We start from the raw sequence: 18,268 nt of genomic DNA on the forward strand, positions 1-18,268 counted from the left end.
CAGCTAGAACAGTGCTGTGCTTGCTGTACTGAATGCACTCCAAAGGCTTCCATGGTGTAACGAATGGTCAGATGGTGTGTGTGGACTGACTCACTTCTCCCCGTGAACATGGTGTTTTGCCAACATCTGCATTATATTGTGTCAACAATTACAATATTACAGAGTTGCTGCTTTCTTTTTATCTCCCGAATCCATCCATTTAACTGTTTCTGTGTCAGAATGCAACACAGCGCAGCTACTTATACCAGCCTGATGTTATCCAGAGATTTTTCTTTTGCAAACCCATCCTCAGCTGTCCCAGAAGGCTGAAAATTATAACTCTTCTGTTGAAAAGTTCTTTCTGAGGAGTTTAAAATTCTCAGCTTCGAAATACTACAGCTTCTTCTACTACAGTGGTACAGCAATGTAACTCACCATATCAGAACCAACACACAGTTTTCCAGTGGGTTTAAAGACTGGAAATTCTCATCAGCATGTCCTTCCAGGAGAAAATAGATGGGACACACATGTATTGTCTCAAAGATGCTCATTGTTATCTCTTGTAGTAAGATAGGGTTTCCCCTCACAATGAATAGGAAGAGTATGGCAAGACTGTATATACAATTTGAGATTGCAAAGTCCTGCTGCCTCTGGGGATGTTTTTGGTGAGGTGTAATTGCACAGTGAGGTCCTTCTGTGAATGTGTAAAAAGTATGGTGCCAGTTCAGCTGCTCCATCAAACAGATATGGTAGAAAGGGGTTATATCAGGTGGCTTGTACCTTGCACTGGAAGCAAACTTCCAAATCACAAAATCCTTGCAGTAACATATCATAGAATGAGAAAATGGTTGGGGTAGGGAGTGGCCTCTAAAAGTTGTCTGGCCAATTACCCTGCAATGAGCAGGGACACCTTCCCCTATCCCAGGTTGCTCCAAGCCCCAGACAGCCTGGTCCTGAACACTTCCAGAGATGGAGGAGCCACAGCTTCTCTGTGCAACCTGTTCCTGTGTCACACCACCTTCACAACCAAGAATTTCTTCTTAATACATAAATTAAAACTACCAACTTTGAGCTTGAGACTATTCCTCCTTGAGACTATTCCTCCTTGTCTTATCACTCCAGGCCCTTGTGAAAAGTCCCTCTCCAGAGGTCTTGGGGCTCCTTTCGGTCCTGGAAGGTGCTCTAAGTTTTCCCTGGAGCCATGTCTTCTCCAGGATGAAAAAACCCAACTGTCTCAGCCTGTTTCCTTAGCAGAGGTTCTCCAGCCCTCTGAGAGATTTGTGGCCTTCTCTAGAGCTTGTTCTTCCTATGCTGGAGTCCTCAAATCTGGGTGCAGCACTGCAGGTGGGTGTCAACCACAGCAGAGGAGTGGGGCAGAATCCCCCTCCCTGACCTACTGCTCATGCTCTGGGATCAGCCCAGGACACAGCTGGGGATTTCTGGGCTGCCAGTGCACATTGCTGAGTTACACTGAAGTTCTCATTTACCAGCACAACCAGCTCCTTCTCCCCAGGACTGCCCTCAACCCATTCTCCATAGGAGCAATTTATCCCAGGGTAAAAGAAATTGTGCTGTCCTACAGTCTACAAGGCAGGGGCACTGCTGCCATTAAAACACAGCAACTAGTCCTAGTAACTAGGACTTGAGAAAGAGACCACACAAAGGCCATTTTTAGTGAAATAAATATGATAAACACAAAACAATCAAAAAATAATTGCTGTTCTAATTTCTGGGGCTGTAAAAGTAAGGGCAAAGAATTTAAGACACAACATGACTAGGTATACTTGAGTCAACAGTAATATAAATAATAAAAGAAGGGTATGAGGAATCTGTGGCAGAGCTAGCAATTAAACCTGTATTTTCTAAGTCCCAGTGTGAGAATGATTGCCCCAGACTATTTTTCTTTTTAACTTAATATTTCCTCTGACAGAGCATATGTTGAAAAGCTTGTGTTTTCATTATTAAATGCAATTCATATTCATAATCAGGGACTAATGATTATTTTGCTAATAAGAATTAATGTAATTTTCCAAAGCCACAACCAGGCATCATTCCTTAACAATTTTCTGTGTTTCATGGTAGTTTCTCCCTTCCATTTATATTCTTTTTTTGCTGACTACAGCTCAGACATTTGAAGCTTGATTCACTTGTTTATAGAGATGACTTCCACTAAGTTATCTGTCCTCAGACACCCACCTGGCCAGCAGCCACCTCCTCAAAACACCTTCTGCAGATTCTTTTGTCATGTTTGTCACATGTTTGGGAGATAGTTCAGGGCTTCTCAAAGAGGACTAGATGTCTATGCTTAACCAAATTAATTTAGTCCAGGGTCTCACAGGTTAGACTATGAATTGTTGGGATTCAGTTTGTAGGTTAGAACAGTTAATTTTAGGTGCTTTTAGTGCAGGAGTCTCCTTACATGCCCTTTGTTTCTCCAAAGTCCTCTTAGACTTGAGGATGTAGACAGTGCAGTCAACAGGGTCTAGAGGTAACACATTCTGCTATACCATAGCAGAATGAATAATCTGTTGTTTAAATACCTCATGGGTCTTCAGTAAGGGCAGCCAAAATTTAGTCAACACCCAGACACTGGCATGTCAGACAAGAGTTGGGTCTCACTAGGCAGCTTAAGCATGTGTATCTGTTGGTGATAGCTTGAAACATTCAAAATATCTCTGGTACACATGGTATGGCTCTTATGGGATATCTGCAGCTGATAGAGGGGCTGTTGGACACACGACAGGATAACCTGAGACACATCCATTGGCATCAGATGCCTAAATGTAGACAACTGAATTGAGGTCTTGATCTCTTCATTGCCCACTTGTTCACGCTGCATGTCATACCCTAAATCTAGTTAAACATGGTTCCATCACCATATAGAACCAACTTCTAGTGCATTGACCTCTACATGATCATCTGAATCAGGCAAAGCCTTCCAGATTTTGGTTTGTTGAGCCAGTGTTGATCTGCAGTCTTCTGGTTTCCATCATCTCTGTTTCCTCCGTGGTTTACCATTTCTGTGAATCACTGTAATGTCTAGTGGAACTTAGAAATAAGGAAAGAAGAAAAATCACACTGGGTATGGTTTTGCTCTGACCAGAAACTGAATTGAAGAACATTAGAGGAAAACAAAGGGGAAGACCCAAAAATATTAAACCATTTTATTAATCTGGACTATTTTTTATTTTTTTTTTTTACCATGGACAGAAAGGTTTAGCAAATATAGAAGCAAATTGGAATCTCTAAAAAAAATAAAAGGGCATTCTTTAGGATTTATATAATTTTAATTTTATGTGTTTATGAATAGAGTTAACAATCTCCTAGTCTGAAAACCAACTAATTAATGACCTTCCCCTATTCCCTCCTTAACATTTTCTTCTGATCACTGCAGAATTGTTCACTGGCATTTTACCCATTAGTAATAACTCTGTGCTGGATCCATGCCTGTTCATAGGTTGACTCAAGTACTTTTTGTATTCTCCTCTGGACCTGACCTTTCTTTCAAAGACTCTTTTTCCTATATAGGAAATACCTGTCCTTTCTATCTCACCTGGTCCACAGCCTGCTTTCAAGACTGTTGTGCTTGCATGAACTGCTCCTTAACCATCTGTCTCTTTTAATGGAGCCAACTCACTGCACCCTAATTTCTTTCTTCCCTTTAGTCCAGGATGGTCATGTACTTTTGCCTGCCTACACAAGACTTCCTTTCATTTTTTTGGTTCTGATATCAAAACTCAAACCCATCTCAAGTTTCTTGATGGATGTGTATCCATGCAACACAGGAGAGGCAGGAGCAGCATGAACAACCAAGCACCCGGAAAAGAGAAGCAGTACCAAAGCCAATTAATGATAATTCATGACACTGAGATGTCTGGAAGCAGGTGAGTTCTCCCAAAACTTTGAATGATTTCAGTCTACAGAGAAGCCTTAAGTATTTTCCCTGCTGTTTGAATTTTAATCTAGAGGGAATTAACCTCTTCAGATTAGATGCAAAACACAGTCCTTTCTGAGAAACAAACACACAGATACACACACACACATACATACACACACACAAAACCCTGAAGAGCTGAGCTGAGATCAAAACACTTGCTACTTTGAGATTCCTCTGGTGAACTTGAATCCTAGTCTTGAAGGTGAAATCCATCTTCTGAGTCCACAGAGCTTTCTGTTCCCCTGGAACTTCTTACAATGTCTATAAAGATTTCTGCTCTTAACCTTTCTTGTGTTATAAAAAGCACAGCCACATTCCTCGTAACTATTTGATGTCTTATATAAAACCCTTTTTAAAAAATCCCAAGATAACATCAAAAGAGAAAGTTGCCCACAGTTGTCTTTAAATGCCATGCTTATTTAATATCTACATGAATATAGAGTCACTGCTTTCTGAGTCTTGGGATCCCAGAAAGCAGTGGAGGTGCACAACCTAAAATCCGCCAGTTGTTTAAAAAATAATAATAAAAAAATTTGACTCCACGGGGAAAATGTGTCAAGAGTAACAGGCAGGGAGGGTGAATTTTGGGAAGAATCCAAACACAATTGTAGGAAAGAAGCTGGGTTTTTTGGTGGTTTTTTTTTCCTTTTTTTTTTTTGTTTCCCCAGCAGCCTCATGATATGCTTTCTTCAGTTTTGCTACAAAAGTTAAAGCCTTTCCTCAGGAGAAATATGTGTCTGTGAATGTGTGTGCACATGTGAGCTATGGTAGACCCAGAAATTTTAGACACAGGCAAACCTGACATGAAGGGAAGAGGGGAGATATAAGACCTACCTTGTCAAAAAATGAGATATTTCAAATAGTTTACCTTAGAAATATGTCAGCCACCAGTTCCGTGCAATTCTAATTTAATTTTATTTTATTGTTCCCCACACACATACATGCCCACAGGTGCCCATGTGTAGTCAATGTACAATGTGTATGTATATTCTAAGGAATAATTTATTTTGATTTGCTGTAGTCAGTGTACAATTATGTGATACATATGATCTCTGAGATGAATCATTTCTTCCATTGTGATACGATGAGCATGTCATAACACATTAACATCCTACTGACAGCCACAAAATATAGAGAGAATCAAAAGAGCAGACCAGGAGGGCAAGATAAAGTAACAAGAAAAATTGTAATAGCCATCAGGTACTGGTTTGTCTCAGCTCCCATTGACTTCAGTAGTGCCTAGGATTGTGCAGAAAGCAAAGATTTGTTCATGCTTATCTCTATCATAAAGAAACAAAGAAAACTTTATTTTGACACTCCACTGAAGTAAAAATATATTTATTTCTTCACACGTACATATTTTTTGATAAGAGTGCTAAGCAATCTATTTGCCTGATTTTATATGTGTCTTAAGTAGCTTGAGAGGCTGACTATAAAGAGATTTTTCCACCCTTCCCTCTTTTTGCATGCATGCAATTCCTTTTTGGTAGCAGAAATATCATTCCTGGGTGATAGGATTAGCACCCAGGAATTTCTGTTTACAGTTATGCCTGGAGGGCTGAATCAGGACTGGAGCTAAATCACATACTCTTCAAATTCGTGAGTCCTCAGAGAACTTGCCATCTAATTAGGATTGATATTTGCATAGCAAATGACCTTAGAACTAAAAAATAATCTTTGTGGTTATTTTTTTCTTATGTAGTGGGGAATGGAATGAAATACATTGATTTAAAATATGAGGGAAACAAAAGGTAGAGAAGGCTGGGAAATCAGAAAAAAATTAAAAGTAGAACAGTTAGGGTATAAACCTTTAGAGGGATATGAGAGAGAGGGGAAAAAGATAAATAAATCTAGAAATCTAAAGAAACAAGGTTGTTGAACTAAATATGAAATCCCCAGAAAATATCTTCTCAATCTAGCTTTTTTTCCTCCTTGTTCATATTCTCTCCATGGACATGTCAGAGAAAACAAATTGGGCCTAAACTGCTCCAGTGTGAGCTGTTGATGTCCTTCACTGGTTGTTAAGTGTCTACTGCCAATGAAGATGCTGTTGCCTTTCCTGTTGCTATCAGATCCAGTAGCTTTTGGCAAAAGTGGAATTTCTGAGCCCACGTCCATACCAATGGAGAGAGGCAGAGGCCCCACTAGAGATCATCCAAAGCTGACACCAGTTTAGGTGCTCAGAAGCACAACTGGGACCAGTCTCTCTGCTCCCCACTGGCTCCAGGCTGAGATTATATTTTGTATATACACATGGAAGTGCTCTGTGATACACTACAGAGTTTTCTTCTGGATGGGCTCTTGAGTCTAACTCACTGTGGTAGTAAAATTCATCCTTGAGGGTGGGTTATTCCAGTGCAGCCCAGTCCAGACAATGCCACTGTAATTCCATCTTCAGTGTGTATTAAATGGTGCTGTAAGTCAAAGTGGTTTTGTCACCAGCTTTCTCTGTGGCTCTTACCTGAAGAAACTTCAGTCTCTAAGAAACCTTTTTTTTTTTCTTTTTCTCTTCTGCTTTTCATGTTCCTAGTTCCATGATTTGCCATGGTTGTCACTGGCTTGGGTGTGTTAATTTTCAGCATTTTACTGACTGCTACCATATCATACAGACCTTTTTTCTTAAAGGAAATGGGCAGTTTGCATACAAGCCTGCATGTAATCTTTCAGAAAGCCTCTTTATTGACTAACATTTACCTAGCTCAGAGGTCTGTGTTCAAAAATAATACATCAAATATTCACAGTGCTAATGAGAAAATCCATCTCTCTTGTAGTCAGTGAATTTTCGCCCATTCTTAAGAACTGGAATTCATTTAAAGAGCAAAAATGTTTAAATAAGCCTAATTTTACTTGCTAAAATCTTTTTCCTTTCTCCTGAGGTGAATTAAAACAGCAAATTAATATCTGTCAAAATCCAAAATTTCTGCAGCAGTGTTTATATAGTTAAATATAAAATAAAATAGAATACATGCAGATTTCAAAAAAGCAGGGCAGTAAAATTCTCGAATTAAATATATTCAGTTTTCACATTGAAAACCAGATTGGTTTTCACATTTATTGACTCTAAAATCACAAGATCACTCAAAAGTTTTACTGTGTTAGATAATGTCAATTTCATGTTTGTATAGCATGTCCTATACTGGAATTGTTTTTCATAAAACAGAGAGGAATTTGTGGTTTAGTATGAATTTTAAGACCAGTTGCCATCTTCAGTGATGAAAATGTCACGGAAAAAAATTCTACACAAACTTTGGTGGGTGTGGGGGACAACGACTCGGTTTTGCTATGAACTCAAGGAGTTTGAGTTTCATCTTTTCTCTTTTGCACTTTGCTCACCTTGTGCAATGACAGCCTTGTGTAAATGACAGCCACTGGGTACACCAGCTTGTGCTTCTTGACTCCCACAGGCCATAGCTATCAAACTTTCTGGACAGAGGAGTCAAACTTCTTTATAGAAGTCTGTGGATAGGATTACAAACTGGAGACAGTAATATCACTCCCAACTGTAAGAAAAGATCAGCTGATAGCAGTGCACAAAGGTCAAGTCTGGAATATTGTCAGCGTCCTCTTTGATTCCAGGCATTTATTAACCTCTTTACTGCCACAAGAAATGCCCTTTTCTTTCCTTGACTCCCTTTCCTCTGCTTCATACCCTTTTCTTTGTCTCACTGCAGCATTTTATTTTCCTTCTGGCATTCCCTTAGTTTTCAGCAATTTCCATTTCTTTCCTGTATCTCACCTTTCATCAGCTGAAGAGATGAGCAGAGAAACATCTAATATTGACATTAACACTGTTGTCAATGCATCCATGAGAGCATCTTCACCTCAGGAAAAATCTGTGTACCCCAGACCAGCCCATACACCAACCTCTGATGTCCCAGAATGGGAGCAGGGGCCAATGTGACCATATTAGCACATCAGCTGTGCAAATTAACTAGATTGACACTCAGGTTGTATCAATCCAGCCAAGCTGCTTCAGTCCAGCTGAACTGCTACTGCTAAATTTTTATCAGTTAGTTTATTCAACCTCAGACTTTTTCATATCTCTCATCAGAAATTTACAAGGTCTTGATAGGTTTTACTTAAAGTCAGGTACTATGGCTGACCCTGCTTCTGAATCAGCACTGTGATTCAAAATACATCCTCTTTGTGGTTTATAAATGAATATCTTCATGCCTTAAATCTAAATACAGGTTTTCTTATTTTTAGGTGACATCTGGGACCAAACCCATGGTTTTTAATTAAAATTTGAAATTTTACAGTATAAAATCCTTAATTTCTGCAGGAGGATCAACAGTCCTCTTGAAAAAAAGTGCCCAAAAACCTTTATTTCTACTGGAAAAAGGTCTTTCTTTTCTTTTCTTTCTTTCTTTCTTTCTTTCTTTCTTTCTTTCTTTCTTTCTTTCTTTTCTTTCTTTCTTTCTTTCTTCCTTCCTTCCTTCCTTCCTTCCTTCCTTTCTTCCTTTCTTCCTTTCTTCCTTTCTTCCTTTCTTTCTTTTTCTTTCTTTCTTTTTTTTCTTTCTTTCTTTCTTTCTTTCTTTCTTTCTTTCTTTCTTCCTTTCTTCCTTTCTTCCTTTCTTCCTTTCTTCCTTTCTTTCTTTTTCTTTCTTTCTTTTTTCTTTCTTTCTTTCTTTCTTTTTCTTTCTTTCTTTCTTTCTTTCTTTCTTTCTTTCTTTCTTTCTTTCTTTCTTTCATTCTTTCTTTCTTTCTTTCTTTCTTTCTTTCTTTCTTTCATTCTTTCTCTCTTTTTCTTTCTCTTTCTCTCTTTCTTTCTCTCTTTCTTTCTCTCTTTCTTTCTCTCTTTCTCTCTTTCTCTCTTTCTTTCTTTTTCTAATGAAAAAAAAATTAGCTTGTGTATTTTCTTGACAATGCTTTAACTGGCAATCAATTAATTTTCTAAAATATGAAACAAATTCTGTATTATTAATCAGGCCAAGAGCTAAAGACCATTGAAATTAATGGGAAAAGAGAAGAATTTAGGGCTTCTCCTGAAAATCTGAGTCTTATGATTAGGCAAAAGGAGCTGTCCTTTTTGAAGTGGTGTTAAACTATAGTTTTATTTTCTTGTCTACAGTGATGACTGTCCAGAGAAGATAAGACTTTACTTTTGCATGTCTAGTTTGTGATTAGGAAAGTCTGGTTCAGGTTTAGAGAGTTGTCAATCCTTGCTTGTCTGCTAGGGGACAGGACTCAACATATAAAGAATGATTTTCAAAGAAAAAGAGCTCAATACTGTTAGCCTTTTTGAGAGAAAATAAAAAAAATTGTGAATGCTATAATCACCAGAAGATATAATCCAGTTGGAAATCATCTATTCCACAAGTTGTTACTGTTCATGATTTCTCCTTTAAATAAATAACTGAAATTAAAAATTTTCATGGAAATGTTTCCTCATTTAGAATATTTTTCAAACCTCCTTTCCTTTTTTTTTTTTTGTTTTTTTTTTTTTTTTTTTTTTTGGTTTTTTTTGGTTTTTTTTTGTGCATGAGCAAATCTCTGCACTTAGAAAATACATGTTTAATGCTGAAGTTGTTTCCATAGGGGAAAAAATATCTCTCCATATGAATTCTTATTATTGGGAACTGGGAACAGAAAGCAGCTTTGGTAGGACAGCTGGATTTAGAAGCTAAGTCTTCATGTACCAGCCTTTCAGCTGTGACTTGGATTGTCCTTGATCTCACCTTACTCCTACCTTACTTCTGTTGCAGATGTTCTCACCTTAGGTTTTTGTACACTCACTTCTTGAGCACTCAGGTTGTTTGTTAAAGAGGGAGCTGCTTGGTTTAAACAGCGTTTTTCATTTTTTGGGAGGAGAACACAGAATTTCTGTGTTTACATGGTGACCCCTCTATCTGTGATAACGATTGATTGGTATGATCAATAAGGTCTTTCAGGGAGAGGTGCTGTCATACCAACAGGTTTTTAATACAAAGGAACACCCAGTGCTGCAAAGTACTTAAGCACATGCCAAAATGACTTCCATTGACTTTACTCTCACTCTTTGTGTATGTAAAGTTGGGGACATATTTAAGTACTTTGCTGAGTCAAGATTGTTCTGAGCTGTAAAATAAGGTGGTTAGCACAAAGAGCATCGGTGCCCTCCGAGCTGCTGAGAGCAAGTCATTAGTGAGTAGGAAGTAAGGCTTAGATCCACAAAATGGAAAGAAAGGGGAAAAAAAAAAAAAAAACTGAGGATTGATAATGGAAAAAACAGCCTTGAAAAGATGTGACAGTCATGACATTCATCCATAAAAATGTAAAGAGATCCAAAAAGCGAAGGTCACTGTTCCATCCTTTCTTCATCAATTGTGCTGAAGTAATGCAGCTCATGGCCTATTGAATGTAAAGATCCCCTGCTGTTCTCAAACGCTCCCTACAGAAATACAATGTGCCATCGACAACTTTTAGGCCCCAGTGGGGTGAACTAAGGACAGAGTCCTCTCGAGTACTGATCTTTTTCTGCTTTCTGGGGTGAAATAAACCCCTAACAGAGTCACTATGCAATTCCCAAAGGCAGGGGCCACTCCTGCTGAGGCTGAAGCCAAAAATGTATCAGTAACTTATTGAAAGCTTCATCAAGGAGTTGGTTTTGATCCCATTTACACTGACCTTGCAAAACTGGAATAACTTAACTGAGGTCAGAGTGATCAATCTGTATAGGGAAGAGAGTACTGGTGGCAAGACACAACTGCAGTCTTTGTCAGATTTCAGTGGTGCCCTGAGAAAAGCATGAAAATAAAACACCGCTGGGCATGAGGTGCCAGCCTTACCAAAAACACATATAAAATCCCCCTCGGAAGGGGAGGTTTTCCTATTAAAACAGTTACTCAAAAAAAAAAAGAAAAAAAAAAGGAAAAGAAAAAAAGAAAGAGAAAAGGGAAGAAAATTGCCCTGCAAGCTGATAAAAGCCCATCTGCCTGCTTTTGACAAGGCACTGTCATTCTTCACAGCTTCGCATCCTGTAGACATTTAGAGGGTCATAATTTGCAGTTCAGTTTTCTTTTTTTTCACTCCTCTCTCGTCTGAGTGAAGCAACGTTTGAGGAGTAGGCTAAGACGGCCTGAACTAATTCATCTTGTGACCTTTTAGTGCCTTCAGAGCAAAGTGATTTAATAGCACTTAATCTGTCAAAAAACTGAAGCTTTGTAAAAACTGTATATTAAGCCAGTTTTTATGGAGCATTAGCTGAAGTCCTTTCAGTTTACAAAATGGGGTGGTACCTTGTCTCTTCTCTTTCCTTTTTTCTTTTCCCTCCCTCTCTTCCACGAATCCTTGTTATTCAGTAACACCATTTTGTATTTAAGGAAGACAGGGAAATATTCTAGACAGGTAACTCCATGCATTATAGGGTGCAAAGGAAAGGTCTCTTCCCATCCTTGTGTGATTTATGGCAGAGGGCTCTTGGAGCTGACAGGCCATGGAGCAGGCAGCACACTCAGGTTCCCCTGGCAATGGAGGGATCTTCTCAGGCTTGGCCATGTGCCACAAATGTTAGCTTAGGCTTCAGAAAATAAAAGAGGAATTATTTGAAGACAGAGTGCTGAGGATAATTTCTGACAAATTGTTCCTGCTTCTACCACAGTTGTGCTTCTGGATTGCTTTCTTTAAATTAACTCCTTTATTCTAATTTCCTTATCCGTAATGAAGGGAATAATAATATTTCCCTTTTTTCCAACTTCTTTGTAACACTGAGCTTAAAGAAATTCCATTAAGAAACTGTCTTCTCATTTTCTTGTAAAAGGTTCAATATGTACAATTTACCTACTAAGGAACTTCATCTTTCCATACCACAGTTAAGTAAGAATGAAAATAAAAGAGCAATAAGAAAAATGAGCTGGTCAAACATCAGAGTTTTCAAGTCCAAGAGTAGGTTTTCACATCACTTTCATCCTGAAACAAAAACACAAAAACCTGAAAGGCCAGAATACCTTTGTTAACAGAGAAAATTAAGATGGATAGATTTTTAAATGTTTTCCCTGTGTCTTTGATAGAGACTGAACTCTGACTATTCTGAATGCTTGCTGAGAGTTTCAGCCTGGAGAGCCCTGTGGAGGATGGTAAGGGGAATGCATTTTCCAAGAAGTCTGTGAAGGGCTGTTTTCACACGTTCTGTGGATGTCTTCTGATTCTGAGTTTCCTTTTTCCAAATGCATGGGAAAACAACAAAAGTAACTTTGCAAATCAATCCTACACGGACAGAACTTTTATTTCAGCCAAGCTCGAAACCTGAACTTGTGATTCCCAGTTTAGCAATCTCTTTCCCTCAAAAGATCTCTAGTTGAAAGTAATTTGTTGCTTGCTTTAAGAACCTTACAGAGAATTCACTGAAGTTAAAAGTTCACATTACTGTCAACACATTCATGTCCTCCACTTGACTCCTATCCTGCTGCTCCTTGTAACATGCCCTCACAGGAAAGGACATGTTTGGAGGATTTGTGGATTTGGGAGTTTGGGAATTTGGGTTTAGTTTCTCAGAATAAATTTGCTATAAGCAAAGAGGAGTGTCTTTATTCTTTTTGCTCGTGTCCCAGCTCTAGAGGTAATTTCCTCTCACATGTAAAACTGAGTATTCCCCTTACTACTTCCTCATGGAAAGTTAAATCAATTGTGTGGTTTCCCCAGCTTGGCCCTTCTCTGTCCATGGCGGATATTGAGCTGAAGTGCTGGAGATTAGGATCCCACCTGTGGGTTTACACTGTCTGGATAACAGTAAACCTACAAGTAGCCACTTAGTGCTCTAATTAATTAAGCCCAGACATGGCAAATATCACCAAATCTTGGGTTTATATGGAAAATTCAAGGTTTTGGACACTTTGTGTGGTTCAGAATATATACACCAAAAGTGAGTTTGCTCCACTACACTCCCATATCTTGGACATGTTCCTTATTTTGCATCAGTTTTGTAAAAAAAAAAAAAAAAAAAAAAAAAAAAGAAAGAAACTGCAGCAACAACAACAGAATCAACAAAACAAGCAAACAACAAAACAAACAACAACCAACCAATCAACCAAAAAGAAAAAACAAGAAAACCCAAAACCAAGCACCAAAACATATACTTTAGTCAGGTGCAAGTCTATAAGAATCTTCATTGAAGTTGATTTTACTGGCAGTGGCAGGTAGAGAATCATTATTAAAGCTGTAATAAAAGGCCAGTTTCAACCATAATGATATACAGGAGCAGTTCCTCATAACAGAGCAACAAACTGCCAAACTGTCAAATAATTACTTTTCTAGATGTGAAAACATCAGTTTTCATTAAAAACCAAGCAAACAAACAAGAGAAAAAAAAAAAAATAAAGCTACATCTTTGTAACTACTGTTTGGTAAACCCTCCTTCCTGCAACATCTGTCTCCCTCCCCCTGTGTGCATCTCAGATTATTATCATTATTATTACTATTATCTTAATGTAGTGCTTAAATTAATCCTTTGTAAATTTTTTATAAATACACAGAATTAAAAACTTTCATAGTCCTCAGAGAATGCAAGTTAGGCATGATGAAGCACAGATAACTAGAGGGCATGATTTAAGACAGACAGCTCCAACTCTATAAATTTTCCCAGTCAGCATTAGAGTCGCTTAATATTTTATGTAGTATTCCTTGCTTATATGTGACATTTTGAGCTCCTAATAAAGATACAAGTCTGGGATTTTTTCTTCCACTCCCCGCTCGTCTTTTTTGTAGATTTGCAATTATCAAGTAACTGACAGTGGATTTTTTATGTTCTTCTTTCTTCTATTCTTTTTTTTTTTTCCTTCTGGTGCAATCTATCATTGTTTATCAATAATTCCGGAAGATTCTTAATGCAACTCTGTAATTATCATTCTAGGCACTTTCTTTTTTTTTTTTTTTTTTTTGAAAACTGAGTGGAAAATTGGTGTGAAATTTCCTAGAGTGATAGTTTTATACCCTTTGCATCTTCTATGCAGGTTTTTTTTTCTTATATTTATTGCAAGTAGTTGTGACTAGTAAATCACCAGAATTTGGCTATTCTTAATGCTTTACCATATATCCACTCTGCCAATATAATCAGCAGTTATGCTTGCCTATTAAACCATCCATCAAAGGAAGCTATTCCATATATCAGCCTTTCTCTCTCCACACTGCAATGTCCCTGGTTTCTAAAGTCAGTCTCCTCTTCCTTCCACCTTTGGGGAACTCCATCTTCTCCCAGTGCTCATTCCTTTCCAGACCTTTTCATTTTCAGATCACTATGTGTCTGGACCTGGCAGTTCATTGGTTCAGCCCATGATTTCCCATTGTCCCAGCTCCCACAGATTTTTTGGTCAGAAGTCCTGCTGAACATGCAACTGAACAAAATATCTCTCAGGGCAATGGTTTGGACAAAATCTGATCCACACAGGTTGTGTCTCACTGTGTAAGGAAGTCGTTTCTTGGAAGGAAGAATCTGAGTGTGGGTTTGTATCACTCATCATCAATAGAACCTCATTCATCAGGAGCATTATTAATAACAAAGATATTCTGCAGGAACACTGTGCTAGTGCACTGCAAGCCATTTCAGTGATTTCAGTGAAGCCATATTCAGCAATTTGTGTCCCAAATTGTCATGAATTGCTATAGTTTGGGTACTGAACCAAGACATTAGCTTTCTCCAAAGGTCTGCCACTAATCTGGGGCAGGTCACCTTATCTCCATTCTACCTTGTTTATCTTGTCTATTTGGACACTGGTTTTTATCAATACAAACAGGATTACACTATTCTTCAGGACTGCACCCACAAAATGGAGCCCTGACCTCAATTAGAGTGTGAACGTGCTACAGGAACTGTAAAATCAGGAAAACACCTAGGGGTTTATCTAACCAAATTTAGGAGTCCAGGGGACCTACATCTGTGTCTCATCTGCACTCCTACTTTCCCTCCAGCAGCAATGGAAGGAATGTATAATTTGGAAAAGAGGTCCGTATCATTTTAACATAGATATATCTGTGATGGCTCAGACAAATTGCACCTTGAGAGTGCCTACTTTTCATCACAGAGAGAAAGGGGGATGTAAGTACCACTGCAGCTGACCACTGAGAAATGGGGATCTCTGTCACAGAGACCTGATGTTACACAAGATGGGGCCAGGCTTCGTTTTCTCTCATCATCACTCAAATACTGAGAGTAACTCTTACCACAGTCATGATGACAAAAAGCTGATAAAATGGGATGAAAGGATACTATTCCAAATGACAGCAAGGTTCAATGTGGCAGAAAGTCTTGATTCATATTTGGAAATATAAAAAAATACACATCTGAGAGAGAAGATGCAGAAAGCAAGCCCTGAGCTTATTTCATATTTTGCTAGGCAACAACAATAACAAAAAAACCCTTTTTTTCCTGTTACTTTTAATTGAAATTGAATAACACAATGTTCAGAATCTGGGCACAAGCCAAATCATTCCCTTTTTTTTTTTCCTTTTCCCTTTCCTCTCATCCAAGAAGGATTCAAAACAGGAAGCACACTTCATTTTAAGTAAGCAGAGCTGGCAATATTCTTTTCAATAACTGCCTATGTATGAAAGTTAATAAAGTCATTGGGCCAAACATATGCATGTGTAATTCCAATTACACCACAGTCATGTTTAATATAAAACCATCAACTTTGCATTCAGCTTGGGAACCAAGCCTGCTACTTCAGTGTAAGGATGAATTAGAGGAATGGTGCACTTTATAGCATTTCTGTACAGTTAGAACATTCTTGGCCTTTCCTTATTACAGCTGAGATTTAATTAAAATGAAATTAAAATAAAAATTAAATTAGAGAATATTTTTCATGCATTAAATAATATTTGAACATCCTCTTCATGTTTGCTCTCAAAATAGGGAATAAGTGCAAGATTATTTTTTGGCCAAATGAATTTACTTGAGGATCATTAAATACTATTCCCAAAAGGTGAAAACATCTGTGCTTTTTTCTTTAACTTTTTGTGAATTAAAATTTATAAGGAATTTATTACCATAAGATTGCTGTGGATAAAACCTTTTCAAAATTTTATTGTTTACCAACCAAGTATTGTGATGATTTGGCTTTAAAAAAAAATAATCATAGACATGACATTCCTTTTTTTTCTTCAGTTTATTTAAAAAAGAGTTGCCATTTTAAAATACATTTTCCCAAAATTAGGCATGCACACTTATATATGGCAAACGATATTTTTGTTCTTAGCAATGGCTCCTAAGGCAATGGATCAAAAGTAATTCTTTAATTGACATCATGCTTTTACCTATTGCACCAAACTTGAGTTGAAGGAACACCCAAAGTACAAAAGCAAGTTGCTATTAGCAATCATCCCAACATTAACAAGATTATAAATGGAGGAACATTAACAAATTTTTTTGAAAGAATAAAATTTCCCTCCATAGAACAGATGAATAAAGCAGTCAGGTGCTCACCTTGTAACTTCTCAAATGCAACTTGAAAATGCTCCAACGTTGACTTTAAATTTACACGGCACTAGCTTTTCCAGAACAAGATCAGAATTCATAATTTATTTATATTGTTATTTTTTTCTTGATTTAGCCTTTATTTTAAAAGGAGGTATCTTAAAATATTGATTGCTCTTTTTTTTTTCTTTTTTTTCCAGAGATCTAATAAAGGTAGACAGCAAGGTAGTACTCATACACAGCAGGAACAGGAAGAGTGGGGGGGACATGCTTTCAAGGGGGAAAAGGAGAAAAATGACTTTAAATAGTACATTTTTCCTAGATGTTCTGAATGCAGTCATTCCTTCTCATAATCTCAAAGATAATCTGCCTTTTATCATCACTTCATAGCTGTACTTCAGTATGCCAGCTTGCATTTAAGGGTCTAAAAGAAAATAAAAATAAATAACTTAGGCTCTACTACATGCATTTAGGCAAGGTAAATGTTACAGCCCCTTTTTGACTGTGAGAAAGAAGTAAGAGTCATGGCCAAATCCAAACCAAGTATTTCAAGGATTGGGAGACTGAAACATCCATAATGAAAAAATTACATTAAAAACATACTCTCCTTTTATAATGCTTGTGAAGACTATAGTGAATTGGAAGGGGCATTCAGAAACTCTGTTATCCATCAGCAACTTTTCTGCTTTTCTAGGAATTTTAGTTTAGGATCTGAGCCAGGTTGGTAGGCAAAGCTATTTAGCCAAAAAGTGAATTGTTGTGGAGAAGTCCTTTCAGTGTGAATTAGCTGCACTTTGAACCTGCATGCCCAGGAGGAAAATGCCATTCTGCTTGGAAATCCTGGATTGCTCCACGGTGGCTGTGGGAAGGGGCAACCTGAAAGTTCAGAATCACAGAACTGCAGAACAGCTTCAGCTGGGTGGGACATCTAGGCAACATCCAGCTTAGTGTCCTGCTCAAACAGCAACGCTTCATTTCTCATGCATGAGGTGTTCATAGCCTTGTCTGCATGATTTTTAATGTCTTCAAGGATGGAAATTCTCTAAACCTCCTGGGATTTTGCTCCAGCATTTGGTCCCTCTCACAGTGAAGATTTTTGTCCTTGTATCTCAGAGCTATTTGCCTGGTACACCTTCTGTCCTTTGTACCCACCCTTTTGCTGGGCAAAGGCCTTATTTAAAAATATAAAACTGTATGTTAAAATTGATTCTGTGTGCTGTTTTCTGAAAGTCACACTCAGTCTATAACAAAATCACACACTCTTAGTACTAACGTTCCCAAGTTAACACCAACCATTTAATCTGTCTTTGTAACTATCAGCTATTTACAGGAAATAATTGCTCAAAGTTCAGGGGAAGCATCATCTCTGCTTTAGTAAAACATATGAAAAAAATAAATCCATCATCACAGAAAAACTTTCTGAAGAAGAGTAATTAATTTTATTTAATTGATGGTCCAAGACAATTTGAATACACAAAGTACTTCTTAATTATCCCAGTATCAACATGACCACATTTGATCAGCACCTCAATTTTATGTTGCAGCTGAATGATAGCACATCAAGGAGCACAGCTGCCCTTTACAGTGTGATAGGCATTATTGTGCAACCAAAACTATATTAAGATTACAGACTAATAAAATATTAATAGCATGCTTCCAACAATTATTTATCCCTGATTTTTTTATTCCAATTTTTTTAACATCCCTGACAGCATTTAAGAGATTATAATATCTAGTAAATTCACAGTTATACACCTTTTGACTGTAGGTAATTTTTTAGTTTTAATGATCCTTGTTTGACTTATTTACTGAGCATAGAAAATCTCAGTGTGAAATGGAGGGAAAAGTAGTGACACTCTAGAAGTGTATGGATTGCATTTTCTGATAAAGGGAACATAAATGAGCATCAGTCAGATAAATCATTGTCAGTTTGACAGAACTTCCTGAGTTTGCATTTATTTTATACA

The sequence above is a fragment of the Haemorhous mexicanus genome, chromosome Z (assembly GCF_027477595.1).
Source record: "Haemorhous mexicanus isolate bHaeMex1 chromosome Z, bHaeMex1.pri, whole genome shotgun sequence".
In the NCBI taxonomy this organism is placed as follows: domain Eukaryota; kingdom Metazoa; phylum Chordata; class Aves; order Passeriformes; family Fringillidae; genus Haemorhous; species Haemorhous mexicanus.